The following is a 10354-nucleotide window of genomic DNA, read 5'->3' as shown; positions in this document are numbered from 1 at the left end:
ACATGTTGTGTGAATTAACGGTTCTCAGATCTCTTACTGCCATTTCTGCGTTGTACTTTATTACGAATTGTAAATAAAACTATGAGATGTGAAGCTAACCACTGCTGTCAGTTGCTCTCCTTCTCTCAGTCCCTTAGAGCTTACATTATATTTACATTTACATTTTTGACATTCAGCAGATGCCTTTATCTAAAGTAGCTTACAACAGGTAGGGTGAATTCGGGTAATCTGGGACATTGGGTAATGTAGGAAACCTGTGTTTATTTCCTGTTTCAACAAAACCTGGTCAACAGGACTTTTACTATAGGTTTAGCATGGATGTCTTGTGACTGAAATCAGGCACGTAATCACATTTTTATCATTGCAGAGTACAAGTACCAGACAAAGAAATGCAGTTTAATCAGCATCTAATCAGAAGTGCAAATAGTGATATAAGACATGATATATAAAAAAAGACATGATAGGGATAGGTACAGTATGGTAGAGGTTAGAGGTATATACAGTTATGAGCTATGTACAGTTACGGTAGCTATGTACAGTATGTTGTGTACAGATGCATATGTGATGGCTGTCAAAGGAGGTATGTACAATGTGCAAAAGAAAAAGAAAAAAAAAGAAACGAGGGTGATGTCGTCACAGAAAGAGACTGGAGCTTAGATGTCCCACATTACCCAACACCCCAGATTCCCAGAATTCACCCTACATTTGTCTAAAGTAAGTGAGTCATCTATACATCAATCATCATTAGAAAAACATCTGTGCTAGGACCAATGGCAGTCACAATGCTAGAAGACGTTCTTTATTTTATTTTTTAGAGAATTTATAAAGAAACTGTACAGGGGGTAGTGGGGGATGAGGCTAAGATGTACCCTGAAGAGATTTGCATCTTATTGAAAGTGAGAGGGAGTCGTGGCCTGGGGTGGTCCAGTGGTCTAGCACCGTGGTCTACAGTGCACACATATGCCCATGTCGGCATGGGTTTGAATCCGGCCCATGCCCTGCTGACATGCCCTCTCTCCTTACTTTCCTGTCTGTCTTCACTATCTCTGTCAAATAAAATGACAAATATGAGTGGGACTGCCCCACTCTGAAAAAAAAAAAAAAAAAAGTGAGAGGGAGGGAGTCAATACACCTGGCAAACAAGGGTACTGTAAATGGTTCTCTGATACAGAATCATGATGTACTGTAATACCAATACTGAGGAAATATGGGAGAGTTGGAATATTACATATATTATATAAGACTGATATGCTGTCATAGGTATACAGTGTACACCAACATCTGCTTGCATAAACCTTAATCCACCTTCGACAACAGCATGTTTGGATACTGGATTCTGATTGTCTAGCAGCAGTGGTAAATATCCCAACAACCTTCAGTTCAGACCGCATTTCCAGTATCAATGCGCCTCAGAACACCTGTGCTGACCTACAATACATTAAAAAAAGTGGATCTCAAATAACGTCATGGATTCTCTTCCATAAAAGATAAGAAGGGGGACCACACTTCAGAAAACACATCCATCTTATCCCGCAGGTCATATTTAAGTCTCTCCAAGGGCAACACAGACATTATCTGGGTGAACCATAGCTGTTCAGTAGGAATCACATCAGTGTTCCATAAAATTAAAATACACTTTTTGGCCAAAAATCTAAGAGTATTAAACAATTTCCCATGCTCAGGAATCATATTTACATTTGGATCAAACCCTAACAGGTACAAAAGGGGAGATTTACTAAATTTGAGCTTAAGTATGGATTCAACCAGAGCGTGTATCGATTGCCAAAAGGGTTTGATCTTGGGACAGAACCAAAACATATGAGGATATGTCCCCAGACTTTTCTTACATTTATTACATAACGAAGAATACTCCAGGGACATCTTATTAAGACGAACTGAAGTAAAGAATGTTTTAAAAATAAACGTGTAATTATGTTCAAGAACTCTGGGAGACAGTGAGGATGAGTTTACTTTCGCACATATCTGCATCCATGTTTCCTGGTCCAAATTTATGTTCAAAACTTTTTCCCAAATCCTTTTCAGAGGTTGGAAGGAGGAAGGCACTCTACTGCTAAGAATCTTATAGATCTTTGAGGTCCTTTTAATCGTTAGTTGAGTACTAACAATACATTTTTCTATGTCATCTATCTTAAATCTAAAACTGTCTTTCTGAGTTAGGGAATACAAAAAATGTCTTAGTTGTAAGTACTGAAAAAAGTTGGTGGAAGAAAGACCATATTCTTCCTTCACCTCGGAAAAATATTTAATGTCTGTCTTCCTAAATAAACAATCCAAATTACTAATGCCTTGGTTGGTCCAGTTATGTAAGCCTATCCTACTTAGGCCTGTTGGAAGATCAGGATTAAAGGAGACAGGTGAAAATACAGATATACCTTTATGGAGTTTGAAATGTTTCTTGCAATTATACCAAGCCGATAAGGCACTGTCAATAACAAAAGATTTCTCAAACCCTGAAGGGGGGTACTTGTTTATAAATGGAAGAGATTTCAAAGAAATTGGATAACTGAAGTTTACTTCTATGGATTTCCATAGAGGCTCTGAGTCCTGGAACCATTCATTTATCCGTTTGATTTGAGCAGACCAATAGTAAAGCTCGAAGTTAGGGAGAGCAAGACCCCCTTCCTTACGAGGTTTACATAGAGTAGCTAGTCATACCCGTGCTTTTTTACGAGACCAAAGAAATTTGGATAATTCTGTATTTAACTCTTTAAAGAATAACGTTGGAATGGGACAAGGCAGAGATTGGAATAGGTAGTTTAATCTTGGCAGTAAATTCATTTTAACTACATTAATCCGGCCAATAAGCGAAAGAGGTAAATTAGTCCAGCGATCCATGTCCTCTTTCAATTTTTCTTTAAGTGGTGTATAATTACATTTAAATAAGTTATCTAGCACTGGAGAAATAAAAGTACCAAGATAAGTGAAACCTTCATTTGTACATTTGAAAGGGGATAATATGTTCAGTTTATCAACATCTATGGGATTAAGTGGACAAAGAATAGATTTGGATAAATTAATCGTAGCCTGAAAGAGAGCCATATAGTTGAATAATTGATAGTAACTTTGGAATAGATTGTTCTAGATTTGACAAAAATAATAAAGTATCGTCTGCATAAAGAGAAATCTTGTGCTCCTGGTTCCCAGCAATTATGCCCTCAATCTTGCAATCTAACCGTACTGATTGAGCAAAGGGTTCGATCACCAGTGCAAATAGGAGTGGGGATAACGAAAACCCTTGCCGGGTGCCCCTCGCTAAGTTAATCTTTTTAGAAAGCAGAACCTGTGCTGTTGGTGAAGTATACAGAGTTTTTATACAATTAATGCATTTTGAGCCAAGGTTAAAGTGCTCCAGGGTAGAGAAGAGAAAACTCCAATCTACCCTGGCAAAAGCCTTCTCTGCATCCAACGAAATAATGGCTGACTCTTTTCCATCCCTGTTGACATAATCAATTATATTTACAAGACGACGAATATTATCTACAGCCTGGCGTCCTTTAACAAAACCAGTCTGGTCGATTTTATTTAAAGATGGGAGGATGTGGTCTAAGCGTTTTGCTAAAAGCTTGGCAATTATTTTATAGTCTGCGTTGAGAAGGGAGATTGGCCTATGAGAAGAGCACTCCGACAAATCTTTATCCCCTTTTTTTTTTTTAAAGAGTGATGGCCGCATCTTTCATAGAGTCTGGAAAAATATTGCAATCCATAAAGTCCTTTACCATTGGTAAAAAAATTGGCCGAAGTTCTACCCAAAAACTTAAATAAAATTCAACAGGGAACCCGTCAAGGCCTGGAGATTTCCCAGAGGGCATTGCTTTACTAACATTGTAGACTTCTTCCGAGGAGAAGGAAGCATTAAGAAAAACTTGATCAACTAAAGAGGCCTTAGGTAGCTTAGCAGAGTGTAAAAAGGTCTCAGTGTCTTCACTAGATGGAGAGATATGCACTTGATATAGATTCTTATAAAAATGAAAAAAGGTGTCATTTATCACAACAGGGTCATATGAGAGTGAATTGTCTTGTGTCTTAATTGCCTTAATCTGGCGTTCTGTATGTTCTTTTTTCAGTTGATAAGACAGTAATTTCCCTATTCTATTATTCAATTCATAATGTTTCTTTTAATGGGGAGCCAGTGGAGAGAGTGGAGGACAGGAGTGATGTGGAGAGCGGGAGGTGATGCCGGTGAGTAGGGAGTTGCAGTAGTCGAGGCGGGAGGAGATGAAGGCGTGGATGAGGGATTCAGCAGCGGGGGGGGAGAGGCAGTGTCTGATTTTTGCAATGTTTCGGAGGTGGAAGTAGGATGTCTTGACAATGGAACTGACGTGGGGATCGAATGAGAGGGTGGGGTCCAGAATGAAGCCGAGGTTACGAGCCAGGGGGGAGGGGGTGATGGTAGTGTCGTCAATGGTGAGTGTGATGGGTCCGGTTTTATTGAGGGTGGATTTGGTGCCGATGAGGATGACTTCGGTCTTTTCACTGTTCAGTTTGAGGAAGTTGTGTGTGAGCCAGGTTTTTATTGCGGAGATGCAGGTTTCAATGTGAGTGAGGGGTGGGTTCTGGGTGGAGTTTGTGGTGATGTAAATCTGTGTGTCATCGGCGTAGCAGTGGAAGTCCAGGTTGAAATGGCGGATGATGTGACCATAGGGTAGCTGCGGTCACTTGTGAGTCCTTATTTTCCATATAGAACTCAGAAATATTTTTTTTCATATATAAACGGAACTCAATATCCCGTAAGAGTGAAGTATTACATTTCCTGTGGTTTGGGTTGGCTTAAAGTAATGCCCATGAAAACCGGAGCATGGTCCGAAATAACAATAGAACCCATATCACAATTTGATACTAGATGCACCATGTTGCTTGGTATTAAAAATACATCTAGTCTAGAGTACGATTTATGAGGGTTAGAAAAAAAAGTATTATTCCTTGAAGTAGGATTAAGTTCTCTCCAAATGTCCAGTAAACCAACTTTCTCACATAAACCATTAAGAGTTGTAGAAGACTTAGATCTCATTACTATGGTTGGTGATTTGTCAACCCTGGGATCCATGACACAATTGAAGTCACCTGCTATTAAACCAATACCCTGACAATGATAACTAAACAAAGTGATCATATCCGACATAAACTCAGGACACTCTTCATTGGGTGCATATCTATTTAACATAGTCATGTGTTGGCCAAACAATGAACCGGTTATTAAAATATATCTTCCCTCTGGATCCAGTATTTGCTTTTCAAATATAAAAGGGACATGTTTATCATGTTTGACTTTGGGAATGAGTGTGTATATACTGTATATACTCCATTCGATGGAGATGACGCGAACAGTATTTGCACGAGGTCAGATGACGAGGCATGATGCGTGATTCCACTAGTTTCCTGGTTGCTCCTCCTCTGTGTTCTGGTTTCCTTGATTTGCATTGCCTTCGTTGGAACCCTAATAAACCCATACAAAGAGGAGCTGTATACTGTAGGTCTGGGATCAGTTTACCGAAAGCTTTGTGGCCTAAATAATACTTAGTTTCTCCACAGAACCACAACCGTTTTCTAAAGAGATCAAGTACACTGCGAAGCTTTCGGGAAACTGACCCCTGACTGACTAGTCTCTTCCTGAATGTGTGTTGGTCATTCAAAGAGTGGCCTATATCAATAGTCTTTGTGATTTCTTCTCTCTCCCGCTGTCTTCTTTTCTTCGATCTGCACTGACGTAAAACAACTGGACAGGTGAAAGCAGGGGTTTGGAGCTGAAGGGTGGTGAGAGGGGCTGGGGGATGTCGAACCCCAGCAGCTGAAACTGCTCTAATCACACATTTCACTGTTAGTGGTGACCACTGTTGTTTGTACAGTGGTACAGTTCTTGAAAAAGGAAGTTCATTCAGAATGACTAGCTCTTCCTCTTCCTGGAGGTTTGCAAATGAGTGGTTACGAGTCCGTCACACTCCAGGATACAGTCAGCCCTGTTGGTGACGTGCACCATGCAGTTTGACGTGCATGTGTATGCACAAAAGACCCTGTAATGCGATGATGTTACACCAGGAAATAGTTTTTACTTGCAGTAAAACGATCACTGCCAGAGACTGTGGGATTTTAAATTTCCTTGTTAGTTGCTATTACACATGTTGTCAATTGGGACATACAAATCTGTTGGCAGGATATTGTAGATGAAAAAAACAAACCCTAACCCTAAACATGCAAACACACATCACTGCAAGAAACAAGCTAACAAACAAGGGGAAAAAACACCTGTTACTAGGTTACCAATATTTAACTTTATTTTGTTTGATTAGCCCAGGCAGAGTTTTTAGCAACTATTTTGCTTCCTTAGATTCTCCATAGGGCCCCATTCATTTGGGCAATTATGTGCAAAACATTTTGCAGACATTTAATGAAAAAAATCCCTCTCAGATTTTGTCTGCATTCTTTTTCTGAAAAGTCAATTTGTTACGTGTTGTAATTTCATTGCTAAGTGGATTAGGTGGATTACAGTCTAGTAATTTATAGAAAATGTAATGCAGACATCCATTTAAAGGTCCCCTCAAAATGTCTACTCATGCTATGACCAATGAGGAAATAAATCAGACTTATTGCACTACAGGGGTGACTCAACAAAGATCCTAATGAGAATTTGATTCCAGGTTTGTCATTTATATCAAATGCTTGAAGGTTATTTATTGATATAGTATAATAGTATTTGAGATATCTTTATGTATACTGTAGTTTACCACATTTAGTCATTCAATATTTGTTCCAAAGTGCCAGGCAATACTCAAACACAGACGCAGTACCTGCAATCTCACACGCCATATCGGGAAGGGCAGCGCTTGAATACAGTTGCAGTAATACCACTTTTATCTTTTTATTCATTGTCTCATTATATTGTTAAATGTTTATCTGTTTATTTTCTATATATATGTATCCATTTTTTGTTTTTTTCCCTAACTATCCTGCTTTTTAAAAAAAAATGGTATATGTAAAGCACTTTGAATTGCCCCTGTTGTATGAAATGAGTGTGACGTACAGGTGGTGATACTAATGAGCATGCGCAGAATGAAGGTTCTTCTCAAGGCCAAACTGAGTGTGATGTGGTCGTGTTGTTTTTCTGTCCGTGAACTAACAAACTACTTTGGTTGACTATAAACGTGGAGACTTCTGCTGAATTGAATGTCTGACGCAACAGATATAAAAATAAACTTGCCGTGCCTTGCCTTGTCTACTTAATCAAATATTTGATATATATCGCCTGATTGAGTTCCTGACTCCATGAATAGTTGTTTTGTCCCACCCCCCTACCTGGTCTACACTCTGAGCAAACGCAATGTTATTATGTCGCCCCCCCCCCCCCCTCCCCCCCGCCTAAATCTACTGGTGTTTTGTACCCCCCCCCCACCATGACCACACACTGTACATACTTGTTGTTTTGTCCCCCCGCCCGAACTACCCATTGTACATATTATATGTCTGTCCCCCTGCCCGAACTACCCACTGTACATACTTTGTGTTTTGTCCCCCGCCCCCACCTGTGGTGTATGTCCCCACCTGTCCTACCCGCTGTACATACCTTATGTTTTGTTGTATTGTTCTTCCCATGTTGGATGTATGTCTATCTTGTAGATAGTACTAGTTATTTGTCTGTATTATCTTGTAGATAGTACTAGTTTTTTGTCTGTCTTACATGTAACGATGAATTGAGAATCAAGGGCCCCAATTGAAATAAGCCAGTGGCTTTCTTGGGTTTTTATCCTGTTAGTTGACCTTGTATGTAATATGTACTTTCATGTACCTACTTCTGCAAATCTTCTAATAAAGTTTTCAATCAATCAAAAAAAGGTCACGGAAGCATCTGCCCACTGATCAGAGCAATACAATAACAGACTTCCACATAGCTCAGGGTAACAATAGTATTCATGTATTATATAAAGTCTGAGAGGAAGCTGTCTAAATGTCACTTCAGTAAAACAGTAAAATGAACCGAAATGTCAACACTGTTTCTCACACAGATTCGAAAACGTTGGCACCATTTCCATCTTCCAAACCGTTTCTTGATATTGCAGATGTGTTAATCAATGGCGCCATCCTGTGGCTAGTTTAACAGTGGCGATGATTTTCCTTGTAGGTGCCTCTCGTTGCAATTAACTGCCACAAGATGTCAGACTTGACCAAGAGTTTACAAAGAAAAACATAGCGTATCAAAACTGAAAATATTATAGTCAAGCCAATGATATAAAATCAAGAAAAAGCAATTGCAAAAACACAGAACTGATATGTCACACGGTCAATAGTAGGAATTTGCTTTCATCCGCAAATATGCAGTCTTTCACATCAGTTAAAATGAAGAAGAAGAAAGGAAATCAAATAAAATCAAATTGTAATGGTAATTGACACAATATACAACATACAATGTAATGAAATGCTTAAGGGTAAGCAATGAGTCATGGAAAGGAAGCCACAGTAGACTATTGTAACGAAGTCTCAGGTGTTATGGGGCCTGATCAATAGACATCTCTGAGAGAGAGACAGGGTTTCTGAGAGAGAGAGAGAGAGAGAGAGAGAGAGAGACAGGATCTGAGAGAGAGAGAGAGAGAGAGAGAGAGAGAGAGAGAGAGAGAGAGAGAGAGAGAGAGAGAGAGAGAGAGAGAGACAGGATCTGAGAGAGATGGACAGAGTCTCTGAGAGAGATAGACAAGGTCTCCGGCATAGAGACAGGCAGGGTTTGAGAAGGTTGTGCCTAACACTCCTAAAAAGCATCCTTCCTCCCTCCCTTGAACAAATCCCTGATCTGACACTCGACTCGATCGATGAAAGCAAGGCAACGAAAAGCTTGCATGGACCAATCCAATCACGTTTGATCAGTCATGACTCCAAGGAAAGCGGGGCAAGGATGGAAGGATGGAAGGAAGGAAGGAGGAAGGAGGCGTTTCTAGAGGTTTAGAAAAAACAAAGGCCTTCCGTGTTTCAAGGTCGAAGGCTCCTACGCTCCTAGCAGAGGCCTGGCTTGGCCCGGGCCATGACGGACTTGGTCCACACTCTCTCTAAGCCCGCTGGCCGCATCAGTGGAGCCAAGAATCACAAAGGCAGAGACGGGGATGGAGACAACAGGAGCAGGGGATGAGCTAATCCGTGTTGTTGAGCATTCCAGTCATTCCACGGGCGTGTTGTCCCTGCCCGGGGTATCACAGCGAGGCAGGCTGGAGCTCACAGCGGAGCTTTACGCTAAATAAACAACCGGAGCAAAGCACCGGGGGGGCGGGCGGGCGCTGCCCCTGCCGCCGCCGCCACGGCCGTGTAGGAGACAGTGATGTCACACCACCGGAATTCAGGAAGTGTTAGGGGGGTAGGGAAATTGGGGTAGGGGTTAAAGTGGGGAGGGGGGAGGGGGGGAGAAAGAGAGAGGGAGGGGGAGGTGTAGGAAGGAAAGATGATATGGATATCGTGGATTGGGGAGGATTGAGGGTGTGGGGGGGGGGAGGGGGAGTGGGTGGTGATGGGGGTGGAGGGTGGCTGGTGGTGGTGGTGGTGGTGGTGGTAGGGTAGGGGGCGGGGTTGGTGTTGTTGTTGGTGTTGACAAGGGCACAGAGATCTCTTTCATCTTCTCATCTCCGGTGAATAAACACAGCGAAAGTTAACAACAAGTGACTTTGTGAGTCAGTTGGCCTCAGGTGACTGAGTATTGAGGAGCGTATCCGGGCAGTCAGAGAGAAGGAACACTTGAGTCACTCTGAGGTAAACAGTTACAGTTAGATGAGGAGGGGGGGGGCTGTAACAGGAGACAGAGACAGAGTGTATAGGAATATGCTGCTGAATGTCACAGGGTATGATTTGGGTATGATCTCATACACTTCTCCTGGCAAGACCTTTTCCATGGGTTGCTCACTCTCTCTCTCTCTGTCTCTCTGTCTCTCTCTCTCTCTCTCTCTCTCTGTCTCTCTGTCTCTCTGTCTCTCTGTCTCTCTCTCTCTCTCTGTCTCTCTCTCTCTGTCTCTCTGTCTCTCTCGCTCTGTCTCTCTCTCTCTCTGTCTCTCTCTCTGTCTCTCTCTCTCTCTCTCTCTCTCTCTCTCTCTCTCTCTCTCTCTCTCTCTCTCTCTCTCTCTCTCTCTCTCTGTCTCTCTCTCTGTTTACCCTGGAGACAAATATTCAGTGTAGATTTTTTTCCATACATCGGTGGGCCGCACGCAGCTGACCCATACACAGCAGACACACATACAGACACGCATGCCCACCCACGCACGTGCGTGCGTGCGTACACACACACACACACACACACACACACACACACACACACACACACACCAGGGACAGCGACGGAAACAAGTCACAGACCTTATCGCTCTATCCCTGA

Source organism: Nansenia antarctica (assembly GCF_963989245.1).
Source record: "Nansenia antarctica genome assembly, chromosome: 8".
Classification (NCBI taxonomy): domain Eukaryota; kingdom Metazoa; phylum Chordata; class Actinopteri; order Argentiniformes; family Microstomatidae; genus Nansenia; species Nansenia antarctica.
The sequence above is the reverse complement of the archived record's forward strand: the minus strand, read 5'-3'. Positions refer to the sequence as shown.